This window comes from Rhamphochromis sp. 'chilingali', assembly GCF_963969265.1.
Source record: "Rhamphochromis sp. 'chilingali' genome assembly, chromosome: 20".
Lineage (NCBI taxonomy): Eukaryota > Metazoa > Chordata > Actinopteri > Cichliformes > Cichlidae > Rhamphochromis > Rhamphochromis sp. 'chilingali'.
In genome coordinates, this window is record NC_137947.1 from 2,785,460 (window position 1) to 2,810,889 (window position 25,430).

The 25,430-nt window shown below is 41.0% G+C and overlaps 1 protein-coding gene and 1 long non-coding RNA gene across 6 annotated transcripts in view; one reads left to right on the forward strand and one right to left on the reverse strand.

Moving 5' to 3' along the window:
* slc24a3 (solute carrier family 24 member 3) overlaps window positions 1–25,430 on the reverse strand; it is a 136,125-nt gene that overhangs the window by 58,418 nt on the left and 52,277 nt on the right. The gene's annotated exons all lie outside the window — the stretch shown is intronic.
* LOC308387830 lies at window positions 6,388–7,051 on the forward strand. Its single transcript, XR_013969998.1, has 2 exons — window positions 6,388–6,627; window positions 6,867–7,051. It is a non-coding gene; the product is annotated as an uncharacterized lncRNA (long non-coding RNA).

Genomic DNA, 25,430 nt, shown 5'->3' on the forward strand with positions numbered 1-25,430 from the left:
GGTGGGGGAACTTGCACAATCGGTGGCTGACTAAATACTTTTTTGCCCCACTTTATGTATCAGACTGGTGAAGCCCTCTCTGCTAACTGTATTTAAAGGCATCATGTTTTTGTCAAAAAATGTGTAATGGCCTCTGTTATTTCTTTGTAGCGCTTCGACGTTTTCTCATAAGGAGTTCCACTTGAAAAACTCTGATACAGAGACGGCTGTTGGACTGCGGTGCTCTTTGTCTTAACATTAGCAACCTTTGTTTGGCTAGCCCTGTTTTTCTGGAACTATTCAAACAGTTCTCTGTGGTTGTATTGAAGATGATGGTGGAGATTAGTCGTGTTTCCTCTGGTGGTTGCCGAGTGTTCGGCAAGTTTTGCAGAGTACCTGTGTTTGGAGAACATCGTCTTTATCAAATCCAAAGTACCTCCAAAGCGAGGTACTAATTTTTTTTAGGCACGAGTTCATAGTCAGTACCGTTCTCGTCATGCATCTCGCTCTCAGCCTTTACAACTCTGACTCGTTGCTGCAGCGTTGTTCGCTCCCCACCTGCGTAGGAAGCGGGCCTCTAATCCATTTGATTGGTTAATGCCGTGAAGGGCTCTTTTTGACTGGTCAAATGTGTAAAGGGGTTTCTTTAAAGCACGTGTGTAAACATTTTAAGGTACCCAATTATCGCAGTTTACGTCGTCTTTTGCGATGGGCCCATCGCGCAGGCTGATATCGCGATGACAATAAATTTTCAATTTATTGTGCAGGCCTAGTTCTAAGGTGCATTTAAAACACGGGAGAGCATGGTGCTGCTGCCAGAGAGCAGCAGGTGTTAGCACGGCCCCTCCCGAGAACCCTCAATGTCTACATGGATTTAAAATTGAGAGGTGGGCACCGGCGCCAGAGGTGGGGTTGAATACACACACCGTCCACTGGACACCGTTAACATGCCCACCCTCAAGGCCCTATATGTATGTGTTATGAGCGTGTGAGTAATGTGGATGTCTAAGTTGTGGAATAAAATTGAGGCACAGGCAGCCAGAAGGGGACGGGGGGGGGCAATGCCTCCCCTGCACCCTGGTGACACGACCGCACCCCAAGGCCCTATTTGTGTGCCAGGCCCAAGGCCCTATTTGTGTGGGTGGGTGTGTTGGAGCGGGAAGAGGGAGGCAGCCGGGGATGGGGAGGAAAAGAAGGGAGGAGCAAGACGAAACCACGACCCCCCACCCCCGCTAGGTGATGGAGCCGATCAAAGGAGCCCAGAGGGATTAGATGGTTTCTATATTGGCTAGAATTAAGATTATTTTTATTTTTCCAGTTCATGAGGACAGTTTTCTTGGCAATGCAAAGGGCAGTAAAAACCATGTGGACTGTATTCGTTTCTGTAGTGACATCATCCAATTTGCCCAACAAGCACACTAAAGGGGAGATTGGAATTTTACATTTGAGACACTTTGATAAGTCTTCACATATCTCGCGCCAAAACTTCTGCACTGGTGGACAGAACCAAAGAGCATGGATGTAATTGTCTGGTGTATTGCCTTGACAGTGTGAGCAGTTGTTGGAAGATGTAAAGCCCGTCTGGAACATCCGATGACCTGTATAGTGCACTCTATGTAATATTTTGTATTGTATTAATTGCAGACTGGGATTTCTAATCAATTTAAAGGTTTTTAAGCAAATCTGAGACCAGAACTTTTGGTCTAAGCCGACTGACAAATCTGCTTCCCACTTTGCAATAGGAAGAGATATTGATTCATCTATTTTAGAAAGTGTTCTGTATATTTTAGACAATAATTTAGGAGATTTAAGAGTAAGAAAATGTACCGCGCTTGGTGGTGTTTGCAATTTAACTTGACTGAGGTTAAATTTCTTTTTTACTATGGATTTAATTTGTTGATATTCTAAAAATCTTTTCTTGTTGATCCCATATTGTATATGTCTGTCAGATGGAACTCCATTCTGGGAAATTAATCATATTATTGTTTTGTAATATGTCAGGGTTATTCCAGATAGGTGTACGTCTGCATGGGATTAATGAAGACTTCATTATTTTTAGAAACTCCCACCATGCTGTCAGAGAAGAGCTGATGTTGATGCTTTTAAAGCATTCATGTTGTTGGATGTTTGAGCTGATAAATGGTAGGTCTGAAATCTCTAGATTATTGCCTGTTCAACATCTAGCCAGGGCTCATCTAAGAAGGTACGTTTTAACCATCCTGAGATGTACTGAAGCCTGTTGGCTAAGAAATATTGTTGAAAATTAGGCAGATCTAATCCTCCTCTATCCTTGGTTCTTTGAAGCGTTTTTAAGCTGATACGCGGGGGTTTATCTTTCCAAAGGAATTTAGAAATATATGAATCCAGAGATCTGAACCAATCTTGTGATGGTTTGTTCGGGATCATTAAAAATAAGTAATTTATTTTTGGCAAGATCATCATTTTTATAGTGGCGACCCTTCCCATGAGTGATATGGGTAAAGGTTTCCATCTAGTCAGATCACCTTCTACTTTCTTTAGAAGTGGGATGTGGTTTAATTTAGTTAAGTCTGAAAGCTTAGGAGAGATATTAATACCTAAATATTTAATATTTCCAGATTGTAGTGGGGCAGAAAAAGAATTATGGAAGGAGCAGTTAATTGGAAGAACTGTAGATTTTGACCAGTTAATTGAATAATCTGAAACTCTTGAAAACCAGTTTATTAGAGTAATTACCTCAGAAAGGTTGGTTTGTGAGTTTTGAAGAAAAAGCAACACATCATCCGCATAGAGACTGATTTTATGTTCTACGTTCTTACAATTGTTGTAGCCTGTCTAAATGCTGCTGCTAGTGGTTCGATAAAAATTGCAAAAAGTGAAGGGGAGAGTGGGCATCCTTGTTTGGTGCCTCTCATCTTGAGGAGTTTGCCCCCTCACATATACTAATGTGCCACAAACAGGACTTTAATATCACCAACCATTGCCATTTTATTACGGTGTATCCATATAAATGGCCCACCCTGTATTTCCCTATTGGAGGTACATGGTGACACGTGGTCATCCAAAACACTCTGTAACACTTTATATTGGCTGTGCTTACTTTAAATCACCATCCACCTACAAGTAGCAGCAGTTTGCTGCTGTATCTTTTAAAGCTTGAGACTAAACAAATGCGATTATACATTATTACTGTACTTCTGACAATGCAGTTTTAACATCCTGCTGCTGGCTCTACAGAAGCACAGTCATCATTCTAACCAACAGGAAGACGTGTGGCTTCTTCTCAGCACAGTCCCCTGTAATACAGACTACATTATCCTCTTTACAACATTCCTGTTATTTATCTGTCCTCTCTCTCTCTCTCTCTCTCTCTCACACACACACACACACACACACACACACACACACACACACACACACACACACACACACACACACACACACACACACACGTGCTCACAACTAGATTGGGAAACTCTCTATTGACTTATCAAGTGGATAAGCACCTGTGAAAGCTTAGACTGATTGCAGATTGTGTAAGTAAAGGCAGATAAGGAAATGGAAACATGCAGATGTTGAACTAGCTTTGTAGTATTGTAGTACATAGCTCAGGGCAGGCTCTAACCTATCATGATCCTACTTTGCATTCACTCTGTTGAAAATCATGGCATCACTATCTAACTTTGGATATTTACATGTCTGCTTAATGTCTGACTGTACTTTTGTAATGAGCAACTCGATGCTTTTCCCTTTGCTGGATTCTTTTCTGAGCTTGTTGCTTCATGAAAACCCTGCAGTAAACAGACCTTTTGCTGTGGGATACCTTTGACATGTGCAAACACAGAATCAAGGTGAAATACATGTATTCAGTGAAGTCTGTTGGCTAGGAGGGTTAAAGTAAGGGCAAGGTGCTAAAAGATGACAAGACTGTCATCTCATCGAGTGGAGCAAGTACAAATCTACAGGCATAACTGTGTATGTGCACGTGTGTGTGTAACCGGGAGTTATATCATGGTGTAATCCTCAATGTCTGGCCCCTGCTGATGATATCTACACTGCTGTGACAGCAACAGCGTCATGATAGAAATGTTATTGCAGCTTACTGATTCAGAGCATGAAAAACATGCACTGAAAATAAACCCAGTTGGAGAGGAGAGAGGAGCTCTTTTGTAATTTCTCTCGACACACTCTTCATAAATGTTGCCAGTGATGTGCCTTTTCCCTGCTGCAGAGGAGGAGCGCGCTGTCACAGGGATTTTAAGTGACAGATCAAAGTTGAGCAATGGGAGGCGCTAATCAGGGTTTCAGAATGTTCAGGAGGAGGAGAAAACAAGGCAACAAAAAATCCGACTTGTTTTCTGTGAACGATTTCGTCTGATAACAAACATGGAACGACGTATCACTGCTCCACAGTCAACTAGATGAATAAGATGGATTCCCTTACACAAACTGGTTAAGGTAAACTTAAATCAGTTTATGTTAAAAGACTCGCTGGCTTTTAAGAACTACTGCATCATTTATTCGAACCTAAATTTACATTTGTAGCTCTGTCTATGAGATCTATATCAGTCAAGATATCCTTTGAGCTAGGAAGGCTGGAACTAAATGCAGACTCATGGCATAATTTATACCAAAAAACGCTGGCAGAAACCAAAAGTTCATTCAAAACACAGAGAGACAACAGAAGGAACTGGCACTTGAAACAACTATGACGTGTCAAAGACCGGGGGAGCAAATCCAGAGTGAATACACACAGTAGGATAAAAGTGCACACGTGAACTCAGTCAAGAACAAAAAAAAAACAGAAAACCACATGAGGAATTAACCTTCAAAGTAAATGGTAAATGGTAAATGGCCTGTATTTGTATAGCGCTTTACTAGTCCCTAAGGACCCCAAAGCGCTTTACACAACCAGTCATCCACCCATTCACACACACATTCACACACTGGTGATGGCAGCTACATTGTAGCCACAGCCACCCTGGGGCGCACTGACAGAGGCGAGGCTGCCGGACACTGGCGCCACCGGGCCCTCTGACCACCACCAGTAGGCAACGGGTGAAGTGTCTTGCCCAAGGACACAACGACCGAGACTGTCCAAGCCGGGGCTCGAACCGGCAACCTTCCGATTACAAGGCGAGCTCCCAACTCTTGAGCCACGATCACAGAAAGAAAAAAGAGAAAAAAGAAAAAAAAAGAGAGAGTCCAAGAATAAACTTAAACAAGATGCTGACAGGACAACAAAGGAGGCACACGAAAAGGGGAAAAAAGAAAACCCTGGAAACATAAGCAAACCAAGAAGTTTTGCAAGTATATTATTTCAAGATCATTTCAACCTCTTTACCTGTGGCTAAAATTGTAGATGCAAGGTCCCATGACTTCAGCAATCAACACTTTAATGTTAAAACGTTAAAAAAATGTATTCCAGCTTTCAGGGATCATATGTTCATCATTGTAAACCTGCTTTTTTCCCCCTGTAGGAAACTGTTTATGATGTGTGTCCCTGTGTACCTACGCACTAAAATCTACTGTATGCAGAGTAGCTGAGAGTCATTCTAACATGTTGCATTTGGGCTAAAAGCTGAAAAGTCACAGTTTTGCACAAATATATCAGTTTGCACAAATATATTTGTGCAAACTGATGCCCGAGGGCCCCAGTATACCCGCGGCATTGGTTCCTTTGCACGCCGCAGGCAATGTCGCCATAGTCCCTCCAGATCATTTAAACCAGCAGTGCTTAGGGTGGGGGTACCCATTGAAAAACCAGGAGATGAACCATCCATGTAGTGTCTCACAGGAGCATTTTACAGGTTGGGAATGGCAAGTTTAAAGACCTCACTAGACACCGTACTACAAAGCTGGTGTCAGATTGTCACATTTACTGTTGCTAGCTGCCATTTCTGCAGGAGGTTTTGGAATAGCGACACCTATCGTTCAAGAGACTGCAGCAGGTAACGGCCAACATAATAAAAGTTGCTGTGTGATGATGTCACCTGGTACACAGGGGCTCTTGTACTGTGCTCTCTCAGCACAGAGACAGAAAGACTACAATGAGCTACTGAGCTAGCTTGCTGTATGCAAACAACGTTAGTTTGAACTTCATAATCCAGCCATCCATCTTTTTTTGCTTTTATTGTGATTTTTGCTCATTGGTTACGTTTGGGCCCTAAACGTGATTGTGGTTTGTGTTAAAGTGTGGCCCTTTACAGTAAACCTCCTGAGAGTGACAGACCCATCTCCCAATTACCATCGTCCACTGTGTAATGCGCTGCAAGCATAGAACAATTTATGTATAACTGATCCATGCCAGCAGCATTAACAAGAAGTGGAAAAGAGGAGGTAGTGTGTGTCAGTTATGTAACTGATCAGAAGTAATCGTTACATTTGCTCACGGGCGCGTCACTGCAACTCCCCCTGACTTCTGCTCCGCGGCTGCTGGGCGAGCCCTCATCTGGGACTCTCCTCAGCTCTTACTGGAACAGTGGCGCGGCTGCCCCTCTGTTGGTCTTCCATGGTCTCTTGTGTTCTGGGGGCCTCTGGATGTCTGGAGTTTTGATCTCCTCCATACCCGCTTCACACCCTGGAGGACGGGGCTGTGGCCCCCCCACACTCCCTAGCAGATCATTACATGGAGAAACCTTTGGAATGCAAGCATGCTGATCCACACAGGTATGCACACATGGGTATTCACAGACGCGGACTAAAGCTTTCTTGGCTGCTGCCTCAAAGCACACTGTGCGCTGTCTATCTTGCGTGCTGCACAATATCGTTTATTATTTAGTAAATATTGATATCTATGACTAGCTAGTTTATTGTGATGGTGCTTTGTTTTCTCTATTATTATGTTACTCTTTGTTGTTTGCTGTCTCCTCTGTTTGTTTTTTTTGTTTGTTTTTTTCTCCATACAGGTGACCCAGGAGTTCTTTTTTTTTTTTTCTCTCTCTTCCCCCCCCTTCTCACCGTCTCTTCTCCCCTTTGGTTTTCTTTCTTTCTCTCCCCCTCTTTCTCTCATTCATTCCCCCTGTCCTATTTATTAAAAAAAAAAAAAAAAAAAAAAAAAAAAAATGACAAAGGATGAACTGAAGCTCTGCCATCACGTAATGTCGCATACTGCTGTTTCTGATGTCATTTAAAGAAAAAAAAAAAGAAAAAAAGAAGTAATCGTTACATGAAGTGTGAAAAAAAAGCGCCCAGTTTACTGTTTTTGTCGGAACGGTTTCTGTACAGACAGTCCTCTGGCAGACATGGGGCAAGAACCCGCAGACACAGATGCAAAAACTATGAATTAGCAAATACACATGTCCATGTCTCCATGCTCCTGAACCCTCTGACTCGGGTCTGTCAGCTTTGGGTCGTTTCTTTCCACCAGGAGAGTTTGGAAATGTAAACATCCCCTGCAGAGCTGAAGAATGCAGAGCTGCACACCGAGGCACGAGAGGCAGCCAAGTACTGCTGCAAAGCCTCTGGTATGCAAACAGCTGGCAGTGAGTACTTTCATGCACTAAGCTCTCAGTTTAGATCCAAAGATGTAGTGTGAGGGAGAGACAGGTGTGTCCAGGTATGAAGCCAACGTGCACATAGATGTGGGTGCAGCAGGACTCAAATATGCATCAGACATTGTGTATGCGTCCCTTTCCAGCTGCTCCATCCTTTTTGTACACACCAATGCACAAACACATATACACACACAGACACACTAAACCTACTGGTATGTGACACAGTTCACTGGTTGCCATAGCAGCAGGATGGGAGGAGGGTCTATTCCCACCAGCAAAAATTTGCTGATTTGCGTGAGAAGGCAGAAAGGTCCTAAAGAAGAGTTTACCTTCATTACAAACACACACACACACACACACACACACACACACACACACACACACACACACACACACACACACACACACACATACACACACACACACACGTGTGTTTGTGCAGGCTGCAGATCTGTTGGGGCTATAAGGGCATCTGTCACACTGGTAATGCAGTCCTGTTGTTAAAAGGGGAATTCCTGAATCTCTGTTTTACAGCCTACTATAAATAATTTGGGATAATTACAGTGGTGTGCATCCCAGCCTTGCATTATTCCAGCTAATTGGACCTCCTCTCAGTTTGATACTAGATGAAGTTATGCAAAAAATTTGCTGAGAACACCAAACTTAACACCATTGCTTCTCTGCAGAAAAACATTGAAACAATGGCCGTGAAGACCAAAAAACACATAGAGGTTTTCTGCAACGAGGCTTCCCTGCAGGTTAGACAGATAAGTTGAAGTTTGAAGGTACATATTAACATAACATCCCTGGCTACGGTTATGGTTAAGTTGGATTATAGCTAGATGCTAAGGAAATAAAGTTTCAGAAAATAGATGATAGTACCTTTCAAATCAACTCTGATACACACAGACTTTGGCTTTATAATTCATCTGTTATAACATTTCTCAAGGAGAATGTGTGAACCTAACCAAAAAATGTCATATTAGAGTTACACATTTAAATATGGAGGTTTTTCAGGTTAAATCTGTGTTGCTGCTGACCATGTCCACAGTGCAGCCTGAGCTGTGGCCTACTGCATCTACTGCAGGTAACATACTGAGCGTGGATCCTCATACACCTCCACTTGAAATGATCCCAAGCTCTGTGTAAATATTTTATGCAGTTAATTAGTCATTATGTTAATGATCAATAAAGAAATGCTGTAAATTATTTCAAAATGTTTTGTGAAGCTATATGTTTTTTGCTATAGAAAACATCAAGCTAAAATCTTTGGCATACATTACTTAGGCCCAATAGCTACTGGTCTACTGTATGAAGTTAATATTTTCAATATATTTAGAGTTACTTTTCCTTTATATATTATTTCCACACATTTAAAAAAAGTTTTTTTTGCTCTTTCCTAACCCCCGGTCCTGTCCGTTTCGATTGTAATGACTTAAAAGTAACAAATTAATAAATAATAAAGATTGAACAATCAAGTGGATCAGTATGGCAAAATATGTAATGATCAAATTGGTGAATCTGTTGGGCATTTTTCCTGGCCTTCAGGTAATATTTCTGGTTGCTACAGGTTTATGTTAATCTAGATTACCTAGATCACTTCTTTCCCCGCCGTCCTGTTCGGCAGTTTAGCAATCAGAATTGTTTTCTGAATGCCAAAACAAGACAAATACAGGGAGTGCAGAATTATTAGGCAAATGAGTATTTTGTCCACATCATCCTCTTCATGCATGTTGTCTTACTCCAAGCTGTAGAGGCTTGAAAGCCTACTACCAATTAAGCATATTAGGTGATGTGCATCTCTGTAATGAGAAGGGGTGTGGTCTAATGACATCAACACCCTCTATCAGGTGTGCATAATTATTAGGCAACGTCCTTTCCTTTGACAAAATGGGTCAAAAGAAGGACTTGACAGGCTCAGAAAAGTCAAAAATAGTGAGATATCTTGCAGAGGGATGCAGCAGTCTCAAAATTGCAAAGCTTCTGAAGCGTGATCATCGAACAATCAAGCGTTTCATTCAAAATAGTCAACAGGGTCGCAAGAAGCGTGTGGAAAAACCAAGGTGCAAAATAACTGCCCGTGAACTGAGAAAAGTCAAGCGTGCAGCTGCCAAGATGCCACTTGCCACCAGTTTGGCCATATTTCAGAGCTGCAACATCACTGGAGTGCCCAAAAGCACAAGGTGTGCAATACTCAGAGACATGGCCAAGGTAAGAAAGGCTGAAAGACGACCACCACTGAACAAGACGCACAAGCTGAAACGTCAAGACTGGGCCAAGAAATATCTCAAGACTGGTTTTTCTAAGGTTTTATGGACTGATGAAATGAGAGTGAGTCTTGATGGGCCAGATGGATGGGCCCGTGGCTGGATTGGTAAAGGGCAGAGAGCTCCAGTCCGACTCAGACGCCAGCAAGGTGGAGGTGGAGTACTGGTTTGGGCTGGTATCATCAAAGATGAGCTTGTGGGGCCTTTTCGGGTTGAGGATGGAGTCAAGCTCAACTCCCAGTCCTACTGCCAGTTTCTGGAAGACACCTTCTTCAAGCAGTGGTACAGGAAGAAGTCTGCATCCTTCAAGAAAAACATGATTTTCATGCAGGACAATGCTCCATCACACGCGTCCAAGTACTCCACAGCGTGGCTGCAAGAAAGGGTATAAAAGAAGAAAAACTAATGACATGGCCTCCTTGTTCACCTGATCTGAACCCCATTGAGAACCTGTGGTCCATCATCAAATGTGAGATTTACAAGGAGGGAAAACAGTACACCTCTCTGAACAGTGTCTGGGAGGCTGTGGTTGCTGCTGCACGCAATGTTGATGGTGAACAGATCAAAACACTGACAGAATCCATGGATGGCAGGCTTTTGAGTGTCCTTGCAAAGAAAGGTGGCTATATTGGTCGCTGATTTGTTTTTGTTTTGTTTTTGAATGTCAGAAATGTATATTTGTGAATGTGGAGATGTTATATTGGTTTCACTGGTAAAAATAAATAATTGAAATGGGTATATATTTGTTTTTTGTTAAGTTGCCTAATAATTATGCACAGTAATAGTCACCTGCACACACAGATATCCCCCTAAAATAGCTAAAACTAAAAACAAACTAAAAACTAATTCCAAAAACATTCAGCTTTGATATTAATGAGTTTTTTGGGTTCATTGAGAACATGGTTGTTGTTCAATAATAAAATTATCCCTCAAAAATACAACTTGCCTAATAATTCTGCACTCCCTGTAGATTTACTTTCACAAGTGGGCTATTATGGCATTTGCTATAATGATCCACTTGATAGTCATATTTTATTAGAACGTGGTTGGAATTCTTTATTTTGGATTATTGCAACCACAATGGACAAGATCAGGGGGTGGAAAAGGAAAAAAAAAGACACAGTGAATTTGGGGGAAAAAAATCAATGGAGGGAGAGGGAGAAAAAATAGAGGAGAATAAAAGGGATAGAGAGAGAAAAAACCACCACTGAGAATCTGCTTGAACGCCAACAAAAGAAAAGAAGCAAAGTAACCACAGCAACAACCAACATATACATAAAAAACAATGACAATGTTACTGAACATCACAGAGCACTAATAACACAAGATATTTTTGAGGCAGCAGCCCAAGATAGCATGTGTCTGTGGGTACCTGTGTGTACACCTGTGTGAACACCTGTGGGGTGAGGAGCCACAGCCCCGCACCAGCACCAGAGGTGAGGCTGAATGAACAGCTCCCCCTCTGGACATCGTCCATTATATCCATACCCAAGTCCATATGTACACATCATGAGAATCTAAGTAAAGACAGTGTCTAAGTTCCAGAGTAAAACTGAGACACAGGCAGCCATGAAGACATAGAGAAGGAGGACCTCCCTGTACCTCAGTGACGCACCTGCATCTCAAAGCCCTGCGTGTGTTGCGGTATGATGGAGCAGGAGAAGGGCAGTAATTAGGAATGAGGAGGGAAGGGCCAGGGAGGAAGGACTGGGGAGGCAAAATACAAATTCCTTTCTTCCTTTCCCCTGGTCCTTTCCTCCCTATCCAAATTTACCAAGGTCAGGGAGGCCCCACTGGAGCCAGCTCCCTCACTGTTCCCAATAAGCACTCCCATTCCCCGAATTCCACCAAGGGCAGCTAGGCTGGGGAAATGTTTGAGAAACCCACCCCTAGCGAACCCCTAGATGCACCAAGCCCATATATTAGACAGTAATTGGGGGGGGGGGGGGGGGGGGGTCACACCCTGAACCCATTTCTCCATCCCTCCCCTGCAGCTGAGCCACAAACCACACCCTGCAACACTATTCTTGTGTCAAACGGATAAATTCTATTCCTTCAAATATATGTTCCAAGTATTAAAGTCCTTTACAACTTCAGCCTGAAAAATGTATCATATTATTGTTTTGTAAGATGTTAGGATTGTTTCAGATGGGTGTATGTTTGCATGGGTTCAGTGAAGACTTCGTCAACTCCCAATACTGTCAGAGATTAGCTAATATTAATGCTTTTAAAGCATACATATCATCTAATGTTTGAGCTAATGAATGGTGGGTCCGAAATCTTTACATTATTGCAAAGTGCCAGGGATCATGCAAGAGGCTATGTTTTAACCATCTTGAGATGTATTCTAACCTGTTGGCTAAGGAAAGTAGTGAGCCAGATTGTCTTTCTTTAAAAGTGGGATGTGGTTTAGTTTTGTTAAATCTGCAAGCCTAGGAGAAACACTGATACCTAAATAATTAATATTTACAGATTGCAATGGGGTAGAAGAATAATTATAGATGGAGCAACTAATCGGAATAACTGCAGATTTTTTAATAATCTGCAACTCTTAAAGAGTTTATCAATGTAATTACCTCAGAGATATTTGTTTGGAAATGCTGGAGAAAAAGTAATACATTAGCATAAATACTGATTTTATGTCCTACATTCTTGTATTTTACACCCTTAATCAGTATAGCCTGTCTAATTGCTGCTGCTAGTGGTTTGTTAAAAATTGCAAACACTGAGAGGGAGAGTGGGCATCCCTGCCTTGTTTCCCTCTAGAGACAGAAGCTTGAAGATGTTTGGTCATTTGTCCGAGCACATGTTGTTGGGAAACTGTATATTTTTAATGAGTTTATGAAAAAGTTTCTAAAACCAAATTTGTTTAAGTTACAAAAGTCCTTTTAAAGCCCGTTTAATAAAACCAGTTTGTTCACGATGCATTATGAAGGGTGTCATCTTCCCTAGTCTTCGAGAGAGCTTTGCAGATTATTTTAAGGTCAACGTTAATTAGGGATATTGGAGAATAACTGGTAGCAAATACAGAGCTTTGCCTGGTTTTAGCGGGAGACTAATGTTGGCATACTTTGGTGGTAGTCTGCCATTTTCTTTGAATTCCTGCAACATTCTGTGGACCGTTGGTGACAAAATTGTCCAGAATTCGTTATAGAATTCTGCTGCAAATCGATCTGGGCCTGGAGCCTTATTATTTGGCATGCCTTTAGAAAGTCTTCAGATGGGTTTGTCTGAGGTGAAGATAAACTTTTGTAAAAGTCCCTGAAAGTGTTGTTTGTTTATTTATGTATTACCCACATCACTTCTGGTAGATTCTTACATTAAATACCTTCCAGGTAAAGGGGGGACAATGTGCTTTCAGCTGCTTCAAAGGCTTTTAATATGAAACTAATTTGAGTGTCTGAATAGTGTTTCCGAAAAAAAAAGGTGGATATCATGTAACTAAAGTCTGGTGTTGTATAACTCAAATTAATTAAACATGTTGAACAATGTGAATTAGAAATAAGAAAACAACTTTAGCAGATTAGGATTTAGAGGGATGTCATCACTGAAATGTGATAGCGTACTTATTTTTTGCAGGTAAAGATTACTCAGATGCTATTAAAGAGTTTATAGAAAAAAAAGCAAAAATGAGCAAAAGCAGTTTTTATATATTTATTATATTAATATATTAATATTAATATTATTTCTGCAGATGTTTGAAGCTGAGTTTGTTTAGCAAAGAAAATTCATCTGCTAAGATAATAAGTACACGTTTACTTGCTAATGCTAGCTCTGTTTCCACACAAAGTGCAGATGGTAACTGATGTTGAAGCAGTGAAAGCAGAGCCAACGGCAGTTTATCTGCATTTATGTTTAAAGCTTTGCATACACACTGACTACATGTTTACCTGAAACATTTAGCATCTTTTACTGTATGGTCTTTTAGCAAAAGGTGAAGCAGACAGCGAAGCTCAAATAAAGGTTCTGCTAAAATGATAATCCAGGATCATAATGCATTCACAGACATGTTTCAGACGCTGATTAAATCCAACAACTTTTATATAGCCGGCCTTGCTGAGTAATGTGACATTTAATTCTTAATCCCCACATGTGTCTGAGGTTGTGTATGTGCGTGCATGCCGCTATGAAGACGAAACGTTAGAGCAGTGACAGACCATGCTTAATACTAAACCATCATGTACAATGTTGCTTTAGTTCCTGCTGAATACAGAGCGGACAGAGTGGACACTGATGAAGCAACAACCTGCCACAGTTGTTCAAAATGATACCACACCCCTTTTAGATTTTTAGGAAAGAGTCTGGCTCTGAGCATCAATGCTTTAAGATCCCAGCAGGCAAAATGTTTGTTCTTCCATCTACCCACCCACTGCATGCTGGGTATGTTGACAATGTTCCAGGCAATCAAAACAGGGATAAATCCTGCTTTCATATTGGGCTTTCATTCTTCCCAAAGCTCACAAGAACCACCAGAAGTAATGTATTTTGGTAACAGGATACTGCAGTTCACTAACTCATTCTGTTGCTCACGAGCAGTCATTGAATCTCCAGTTGAACATTCTGTGACAGCGCTGAATGAAGTAATGCTGCTGGAGCAGCTTGGGAAGTCTGTTTGAATGATTTGACACTTTTTCCAGAGTCCTGTCACTGTAGGAATTTATTGTAACTGCTGTGAACTCCAGAACTTGACACACCTCATAGTGGATGAAACTCCAAGCTTTGCTAATCTTCTTTTTCAAACATAAAAGAACTAAAACATTAAGTTTCGAGTTCTCAAATAAAACACATTTTGAAATTATGCCTTATATACACGATAAAAGCTCCATTTTGATAAAAATGCCAGACGAGAGAATGAAAGCTTAGTAATCAAACATTTGAGCAAAGTTCAGAACTATATTTCAACCAAGACTAAATGTAGAGAAAAGACGGTCACCTAATGGTTATTCAGTGTTTGGTCTGTATCTGGTTTATAGAGATACAGTTTGGTGACTGCCATTTCCACTTACTATTCCTGTTCCTTATTGCTATGAAATAAATTAAACCAGCAAGTCCTGTTAAACTGTCACTACAGCTTCTTTTAAACTAGTACCTACTAGCTCGACTTGACTTAGCTTTTCTTGGTTTTTAGGGTTTTCTATTGTACCTGTACCTGGTACTTTTTTAGTACCTGCTTGGCTGGAGTTTCGAGTGAGCTTTGTCGATCTGAAGATGTGACGTCACCAGACTGCATGCCACTGATTGGCCTGTCAGTAGTGTCGCTTAATTAGTCCTTTTGGTAAGTAGACCTAGTGGAGACCTTTGGTAAAAACTCCAGAGAAGTTTTAAGCAATCAGTGCTATGGAGGACAAAACTAAGGCTGCTTGCCTAACCCGCCTGTCACTCAAGTGAAGCAGCAGAGAAAACAAACGAACAGGCTGATGCTATTTTTAAGCAAAAGCTATGGGGTGATATCTGACAAACTGTGTTTAGTGGAATTTCAGAAAAAGTTACATTCCCTTGTTAAAGCCTGCTGTCTGTCATCATAGTGTTGGGTGCCATTGTTCAGTTAGTGATATTAGGTTTGTGTTGACAAAAAACAGTATAGCCAATGTTGAAGGTAAGGTTTATGAATCAGAAATGTCAGGATAGCAGTCATGTTAGGAAAGTGCTCCCATTACATAACATCAAATTAGTCCATTTTTTCTCCATAATCATGGATCCCTCCTTTCCTGTCTGGATTATTTTGTGCCAGTGCGATTCCTTTGCAGGATATGATGTAATGCAAAGTGACACAGATCATCCCACCCACTCTCCTCCTCCAACATCGTCCAACCAACACAAACAAGCATGCACATAAGCACACATATGGACACTCCTCCCAGCAGGCCTGCACACTTTGAAATGCTTAGCGAGCTTTCTTGTGACAGATGGACTTTGTGTTTTGTACTGCTGAGTGTTTCTGTGTGATTATAAGAGCCATCCCCTCATTGCCATTCAATTTTTGTTGAGTGTTGGGGGCCAAACAAACAAAGGTAATTGATTACATTACAAATTTGACGTAATCGTCTCCTCATCAGCGCACCACACAAGCCTCTGCGTCTCCATGACGCTAGCATGTGCCTACACCCTTACACTCAAACCCCAGGCTCTGCATATGAAAGGACATATGAACAACCTGCCTTTCACAACCTGTTCCTTCTTTTGTACTATAAAAGCACAGCAGACCACACCACAGCAAAAACTAACCTGGATGAGCCACAGTTACAGTTAAACAAAAAGTTAAGCTAAAATGAATAGCAGTATGTAGAAAACTCATCCGTTGATGCTTGTGAAACAATCTTTGTACAACAGTAATATAAAGTTATTCGTTTCTGTATGGGTTTGTTAGTCTCTCACATCACTGTGGAAGAAGTTTGGCCCTGTTTCTTAATGTTGCTTCAGTTCATTGTGCTTTGCGGGCATTCATTTATACACAACTCTCTTACGTTGCTACCACAGCAATTCAGTCCAACAGGGCTGTTGCAACCCCTGGATGCTTTTCTTTTGCATCAATTCTGTTGGAGATTTGCTGGAGTGCTTGGGATCATGTCCTGTTGGGCAACATACTGGACTCCAGAATACTTTGGTATAAAGAGGAGTTCATGGTCCACTCAGTGACTCCAACGAGCTCAGGTGCTATGACTATAAAAAAAGCAAACTTAAATGATCACATTTCCACTGCTGTGCTAACCAGTTTTAATGTGGTGTTTGATTATAATACACAGCATTATGTTCACTGAAACCCAAACACAGCAAAACACAACAAATATCTCCACTTCGGTGTCATCTGTCCAAAGGACAACTGTTCAAAAAGACTTGCTGTTTGTTCAAATGCAACTTTGCAAACCTAGGTTGTGCTGCCATGTTCTTTTGAGGAAAGAAGCTTTCTGTTGGTGAACCTTGACATATGTAATACATAATATTTGAAGATGATCAGTCATTATTATTTACCTCAGTTTAAACCACTAAAATGGTGTGACCTTTAATAAGGACCATATTTTTTATTATATCATGATATATAAAACTGAGAGGGGGTGGATGTTCTTTTTACCATGACTGTATACTTTTTGAAGAAGTCGATAGATGTTTTCCTAAAGAACACATCTGTAAAACCATATATAAATGCCATCAGCTCCAGTCTGTATTCTCTAGATCTCTCAGGAGATTATTGCAAAATCATTCTGGCAAACCAAATTATTATAACTGGTGATTATGTATCAAATTCTAATGAGGTGTACATGGAAATGGATTTTTTTTTATTTAAGGTAAGGAAATCAGGAAGAAACTAGCAGTGATGTGGCAATAAATGACAATGCAGTTAAAAGCCATATAGTGAAGTAGACTAGAACTTGGAAAATCTACCAGTGATCAATTGTGAGCTTCAAGTGATGCATGAGAAGTAAATAACTTTATATGTGGACAAGACTTTAGAATTAACATCCGTGGAGTTCTATATCTTAGCTGAGCATGTGACCAAATCAAATCAAAGTCTTTACTGCAGCATCCTGGGTTCAAGTCAGCACTGGATCATTTTGTGAGTGTGACTTTTCCAACACCTTCCTGTCTACTGCTCTAACAAATAAATGGCATTATTTTTATACCTGGACAGTATCTTTGATTTATAGTCTATGAGGAAACACTAACTAAACACAATAATGCTATTATTACTGGTGGAAGAGGCCACCTAAATGGCAATATCAACGGAATTGATATCAACTAATGATGGCAATTTCAAAGGCTGGTAGCATGTGAAACAGGTGTGAGAGATCTAACAGTGCCAACCCCAGTATTCCCATGTTTCCTGTTCCTCTCATAGCTTCTGAACTCCATGGTTCTGAATGCTTTCAGAAAAGCTGTTTTTAGCTCCCTCCATTCTGACAGAACTGCCTCCAAATAAGCTCTCACACTTGAAGGTTCATTTTGCCTCAGCGTGCAGTAATGGAAAAAGAGAAAATAGTCCCATTAAGTAGATAATTAGCTTCATGTTAGGAAAACCTGCAGTACACATGCTATTTATCATGGTTTACTGAGACATGGGAGGGGCAACAATGTGTTTTTAAACGGATCTGCAAAAGCATTTGAGACTCGGGAGATGAGGCAAATCAGTCGAAGAACACACAGCACTGACACAATAAAGGTCCAGACTCTCTCAGGCCAGCACAACACTAGTTCATAACTCACATACTGTAACTCTACAGATGTGTGGATTTTGCTTGTTGGTGGTGCCATGCCAAGGGGAGAATATACTTCCAATAGCATAAATATGCTTATTACAGTCCATGAGAGATCTTCTTATAGCCTAAAAGCCTTTTGACAAATGGTGACCCAAAGGAAAGAGTCATGGAAAGTCAAAATCAGAAAGTGACTTTTTCTCAGGTGAGAAAGTAAAATGCTGCACATTCTGCAGGTACAGTATCAGTTTTTCAGCAGACCTGATAATAACCTTGGTCTAACTAGAAAATCGTACTGGGAAGCTAGAGACAAGACAAAGAGAAAGGTGGAAAACCCAAAGAAGAAAAAGTTGTATGTGAGCCTGGACAGTTACCAAGGATGAAAGGACTTTTACCGATTGGCTATGCAGAAAGATCAAGCTGGAAAGGATGTGCAGCAGGTCAGAGCGATAAAGGACAGAGATGGAAATGTGCTAACGAGTGACTCAAGTTTATTGAGAAGATGGAAGGAGCACTTTCAGGACCTGAAGAAAATGAAAGAGAACGATGAGGATGGATTGAGCAAAGTTAGTGAAAGCGTAGAGAATTAGTAAGAAGAAAATGATAGCAGCTATGAAGAGGATCTGTGGAAGTAGAGAACCCAGAATTAAATAGGTTTAATGACAAGCATACAAGTCCAAGATGTGAATCAATGTGCCACAGTCCAAATCAAGCCCTACACCTGAGTTAACATCAATGGCAATCTTACTCTGATTAATCAACACAGAGAAGAGGGAAAGAGAGCAAAAGAGCACAACCCTTTAAATGTTTAACTGAAGTGTGATTAAGACTATAACAAGTGATTTCTATGGTAAATTAAGAGTTGATAGAGAGAAAAACAGGCTAAAGTGAAACTGATAAGGCAGATAAGACGATGGATAGACCACACTCCACACACACACACACACAGCTTATCATGGAGTCAGATTGAATTAGATGAGAATAGATATGAGTCACAGAGGAAAATGACAGACAGAGGTTAATGCTACCATGTTGTGCACACTGATTCACACAGGCAAATAAACAACACACAAATACACACAGTCTAATGAGGTAGAGGTTATTGTTTGCGGTGCATGAGCAAAGAGGAGAAAGTTTACAACTGTAAACATGATTATCTCTAATGCAATGCACTCCACTCTGTAATCATATCTGTGTGTGTGTGTGTGTGTGTGTGTGTGTGTGTGCTTCTCCCAAGGACTTTTAGTTTTTCTTTAATTTGATGGAAAATTACAAAACTGAAACCATGTCACACACAAAGAGACGACAAGAAAATCATTATCTGCACCATTGTTTGCTTCATATATATGTGTGTTTGTGCGAGCGTTTGTGTCATTTTGCATGCTTCCCCCAGTGTCTGCCAGAGCCTGACTGTGTACACTTGCTACTCTGTTAGTATGAGTATGGATGTTTGTGTGAAGTGGGATGAGAGGAGGAGGAGGGCGTAATTGCCATTGATCTGAGCAATTACAGCACAAACGGAGCTCGGGAGAGAGGCTTGCTGCCGTAGGAATGCATAGAAACATTTCTGCTGTCAGCTTAGATGGGAGTTTTTTCGTGTCTCAGTGTACTGCTGGGAGCACAGAGAGAAACCATTCAACTCCACACACTAACATTTCTAAGGTTTATGTGCTAGGACACAATAAAAATGATCTGGTCTTTACTGGGTTTAAAAACATTTAATCACAGATAACAACCACAGATGTACAGCAACACATAACATACAGCGTGTCATTATTTATCTAAGCCAAAAATGCAAAAGGAGTGTGCTAAAAACTAAATACACCCCATGACTCAACGGATGGTAGAACCACCTTTAGCTGCAGTAACTAGAGGCAATGGTTTTATAAATGACTTTATGAGTCTCTCACTTGTTTCTCTAGTCTTACTGCATGGAAAAGCATGCAATCACACCTAAACATCTGTATTAAATAAAAACGGATTTAAAACAAAGAAAAATTATTATTTTAATTTAAATATACTTTATATTTAATACACAGCCAGACAGAGAAACACATATTTTCTCACATATTAACACTGCTGTTTGTTAAATCAGATGTCAAATTTAAATGCACAACAACAAATACATGCACAACTGCTACATATTAGAGGGTGGCTGTAGCTCAGGTGGCAGAGCAGGTCAGCCACTAATCAGAAGGTCGGTGGTTCGATCCCAGGCTGCCTCCTGGCTGCATGCCAAATATCCTTGGCCAAGATATTAACCCCATGTTTGCCTACTGGAGGTGGTCAGAGGGCCCGGTGGCACCAGTGTCTGGCAGCCTCGCCTCTGTCAGTGCGCTCCAGGGGAGCTGTGGCTACAATGTACCTACCATTGCCAGTGTATGAATGACTGAATGTAGTGTAAAGCGCTTTGGGGTCCTTAGGGACTGAGTGAAGCGCTATACAAATGCAGGCCATTTACTATACTGGTTATAGATGACACATTTCCTTTGTACGGGTTACAGTTTACTGAGCAACTCTGTCTAACTCCTGTTTTGTTTCCATACATCTGAGTAACAAATGTCACTTGACCATGTTTTTCTGATTGTGACAAAACATGGCACAGATGACGAGAGCATCACCAGGACTTCCTCCATGTAAGAAAAATGTCATCATCTTTTGCTAAAGCTGGAGGAAAAGAAGAGAGCTGGCTTAAGTCCAGATTTTAGACTTGTTTTTGCCACCTCATCAGACACATGCTGGGGATCAAGGCAAAAAAACGATCAAGAGCTTGCTGGAGCAGGAGGGAGCAGTCGCAGAGGTTCTGTCCCTATATGGATTAAGATGGAGGTCTTGGAGGGAGCCAAGAACAAAACAATACACAAAATTCACGGTTTGGTTCAGTTCGATACTTTGGTGTCATGGTTTGATATTTTTTCGATACAAAAAATGTTCATGCTTTTTTAATTTGTCATTTATTAAAATTATAAATATATATTTTAACTCAAAAGTACAGTTTTTAAATTTAATGTTGCTGAAACAACAAAGTAATAAAAAAAAAAATCTATCTGATCGAGAAATCCCTCATCTTTGGAAAAGAGAGTTTATTACAGAGAAATGTCTCTTTCCAAAATAAAAGCTATACTATACGCTTCTTCTGGGCTATATTCTCAGCAGCATATTAAACATATCAGGTCCCCATAAGGAGAATCATGTGCTAACGGCTGTCTAAATGACTCGGGTAAAGTTTGTAGCATGCATGCTTGTTGTTTTTGTCTGCTTCCACTTGTCTTTGCACTAGGATGATGTCGAAGTACATGTGCAGTCATATTCGTTGTGTTCCCACTAGTGCTGTCAGCGTTAATCTGAAATGACGTTAACGCCACAACACGGCAAATTTCCGTTAACGAGCTACTGCGGATCGCCCCGTGCGTGGGGCTGGACGGCCAACACGTTAACGAGCTTACTGTGCTAACGCACTAGTTCCCACCCATGTAATTGAGCATTGCGTGGCACATCCAACATACTGTTTTACTTTTGTCCATGACGCGCTTACCTTCAGGGTCATACCTCACATGAAGACCAAATAGTTCCAAAGGCCAGATCTGAATGAGGGTGGGGGAGGTTCAATTTGCCATGTTGCAACGAGCTTAGCTTCTGTCTTGCTGGCTTGTGCTGCGCTCAGTGGATCTGCAGTGAAGCCTAGGCGGAGTAGTCAAACGCAGATCCACTGAGCTCTCAACACAGACAGCATCGTCAGAAGAAAAGTCGATAAAATAAATTAACATTTTTGTATTGTTCTATACATATGCGTACCGAACCGAAAGCACTGTATCGAACGGTTCAATATCGATACGAGTATCGTTGCACCCCTACTAGTTACCCGCGATTTTGGAGGTCGTCTGGGATAGCATCGATAGTACAACTTCGCATAACACATCTCGGTTGTGGGCAAAAGACCTGCAACTGACAAATAAGGGCTATCTCATCTCATCAATTAGACATTAATTAGACAATTAGACATATGCTATGTAGTAGCAGGGTGGTATATAAATGCATATTATGCTGCACATATGCATGTCATGACTGTATTTTTTGTCTTGATTTTAGTTTTACCCTTTTGAATGTCAGTAAACCTGTAGACAACGCTCATCGGTCTTCAGAGTGGTGATATAAGAAAGGTGTTAACGCCCCTGCATCAGACATGCACCCATAACGGCACATTGACAGTTTTTGAAACTTTTACTTTAAATTACTGCAATGTATGCTGCTTAGTCAGCTAGCGACTTGTTGGAAATGATGTCATTTCTGGTTTAGATTCAAATACTTTCCAGTGGAAAAAAAAAAAAATTGAAATACAGAAACAACACTCACTCATCTGGGCCCATCTACCCAAGGCCAAGAACCAACAACTAAGAACTAAGCTTCAACAAAGGAGAGCACGGTAACCTCAACTGACACAAAGAGAGGCAATGGGAAATTAACTTTCAAGCTACTTACAGTTCGTTAATGTAGAAATTCAGACAGATCCTCTCAAATGGTAGAAGAAACATATCTTTCCAACTCTGAGCCACCTAGCAAAGTATACATCTTTAGGTTTAGTCCACCTCCCAATCTAAAAGTAGGGGAGCTGGTAACCTGTCACACATTGTGCCTGAAGAGGAGAATGTTGATAGACTGGCTTTTGCTTATTAAAAATTCCAAGTGCTTTTTTTTTTTTTTTTTTTTTACGTAGAAAGGGATTATAAGAAACTGTAATGAATTGTTATGAAATCAATTTACAACTAAGGGTTCTTCAACTTTACTGTCAGTATAAAATGTTCAACAAGGATTTGAGCTATCCTGCCAAAAACAAAGGAAATCAGATGCTTGAGATAAAGAATCGTTGATGTTCACAAAGCAGGAGATGGATATACAAAGCTATCACAGTGTTTCAAGTGTCAAGAACTGGAGTGAGAAGTACCATCAAGAAATTCAAAGACAGTACAGAATACGAAAAATTTCAAATACTCTGAAAAGAACTAGTGAGAGATGTGTCTAGCAAAGCAAGAAAAGTTCCACTTCTGCAGAAGAGACACCTTTAAACCAGACTGAAGTATGGTAAGGACAACCTGGAGTAAGATTACGCATGAAGTGCGCGAGAAAGCCGGGAGAGGCAAACAACCCAAAGAAAACTGTCTCCACAGTGAAACACGGTGGTACGAGTAATAAAACATATGTTGATCTTGGTGAAAAACTACGTCCAGATGAAAGTGAAGGTTATTGAAGCCCTGACTCAAAAATCTGTGGAGTGAACTGAAGACCAAAGCTCAGGTCAGAAGACTATTTAACCAGGAAGATGTTAAAAGACTAGCTAAAGCAGAATGGACTGGAATTGCTCAGGAGACGTGTCAGACTTGTTCAATATTAGCATCAGTGTGGCTAATATTTGAATTTGAAGCCTGGCAGTTCTTGGTTTTGTTTGTTTCTATGTGCAAAGTAAAATGAAAATAGGATGTTTGGAAAAGCTGTGTAAAAAAGTCTGTTGCTCTTTTTACCAGCACTTTGGAAATACTTAAAAATGTTCACAGGCTGGCTAATAATTCTATCCTCGTCGTTACGTTGGCTACATTTACATCTCCCACAGACAGCGTCACTTTTAGCTAGATCGAGCAGAGAAGTTAAATAGACGGTCACCTGAAGGAGACACAGAGACTCCAGCTGCATTCAGAAGCAAAAGCAGTAAACATTTTACTGGGAATTTTACTGTCACGTGTTCAAGTGCCATTGTTGCTTATCTATAGCAACAATGGCGCTCATCTATAGCTTTACAAGTGAACAAAAGTAAAAATAGAATGGTATTTCCCCCAAAATTGTGAACTGCAGTGAGCAACAAGAATTCCGATTTTTATCCCAGCGGAACTCATTACAGCACATACTCACATACAGTGCATCGCCAGTGCTCACTGACAAAATAGCTCATCTCAACTTAATGAATCCACTGCTTCTGGCAATATTAAACAACAAGAGCTAATCTTCTTAAATTCAAGATGCTGTTTCGTTTTGAATCTAATCTTGTATAAAGTTTAACAAATCTAATTAAGCTCCTTGCAAAGATGTGCCACTGGGTTTGAGAAGAATAATGTGCAGTTGCTCCACATGAGAGAAAACGTTCCTCTAGATGGATATGTGCATGCACGTGTTGCCACATCAGCTGCATGCACAGAGATGCACGTGCACGTGTCGTCTCAGCGAGTGTGTGTCTCTGTGCCGCGTTTCTGCAGCGCGTGACGACTTCACTCAACCCCTCGCAATTGAACTGATGATTGCATCTGTGAAGGAGGAGGGAAAAAGCACAGAGAGAAAAGAAAAACAAAGAAGAAGCAGGAGACAGCGAGCGCTCCGGGGGGACGACAGAGAACTACACAGATGATAAAGGCGCGACAGAGAGACAGAAGTGGGGAAGTGAAGCATAAGGAGTGCATTGTGAATGCCCCTATTAGCGCAAAAAAGCAGGAATAATCCCTATTAAGGTAATTAGAGTTTTAGGAGACAAAGTGTAATTAAACAGAAACAGGCTAGAAAATATGTAGTGCCTATATATAGAAGGTCCGTATGAATCCAATATGACCGAGGAGGGTCTTTGCATATCCAAAATGCAGGACGGAGTGCATTTACATGTGTGCATTAGACGAGGGCTGTGTGTTTACAATGAGATCAAGAGAATGCTTGGCAGGACGTTAGCCTTGTAAAGCCACAGGATTCCACATGAAAAACACTCACACACTCCACGCCACAGGGAAAACACACAAATGTTTGGATGTCCTGCTCCATCTCTCCACCCACCCACCCACACACGCACGCACGCACGCACACACACACACACACACACACACACACACACACACACACACACACACACACACACACACACACACTGACAAGCCCACAGAGAAAATAAACATAAGGCATGAGAGAGTTTGGTGCACACTGAGGAAGAGACTCACACACAAATATATACGGATGCTGGCAGCATTCGCTCTGAAGGAGAGCAGAGAGGATTTCTACCTGGAAGAGGTTTGTGTTCTTTGCGTGCTTGTGTGTGTCGAAAGGTAAAAGGAAGGATGTAGGCGGTGTGGGTTTTTTTCTCAGGTATTAAAAGGGCAAAGCATAGTGGAAGACAAAGAGAGCCAATAACAACAATTGAGATATAATTGAAAATAACAGTCCTAAAACTAGCAGTTATTTTCATTATGATGGAACCCCATTAGGTTCAGCTCAGAAAAAAGATATGTGCAGCAATTTCATAAACCAGTGCTCTAAAAAAAACAAAAACTGCACTCTATGTGTCAGCTGAGTTGAGCTCTGCTCAGTCATTGCAAAAACAGGATAGCAACCACATTGCAAACTGAAAATAAATCCTTAGTTGCTTTGTATTTACATTGCATGTATTTATTGCATTTAATGACCAACTGCAAGTAGTTGAGGTGACCACATGACCAAGAGGTCGAGAGTGCAACAACCTCAACTTTTGATCGTAAGGTGACCGCCTGGGTCATCTG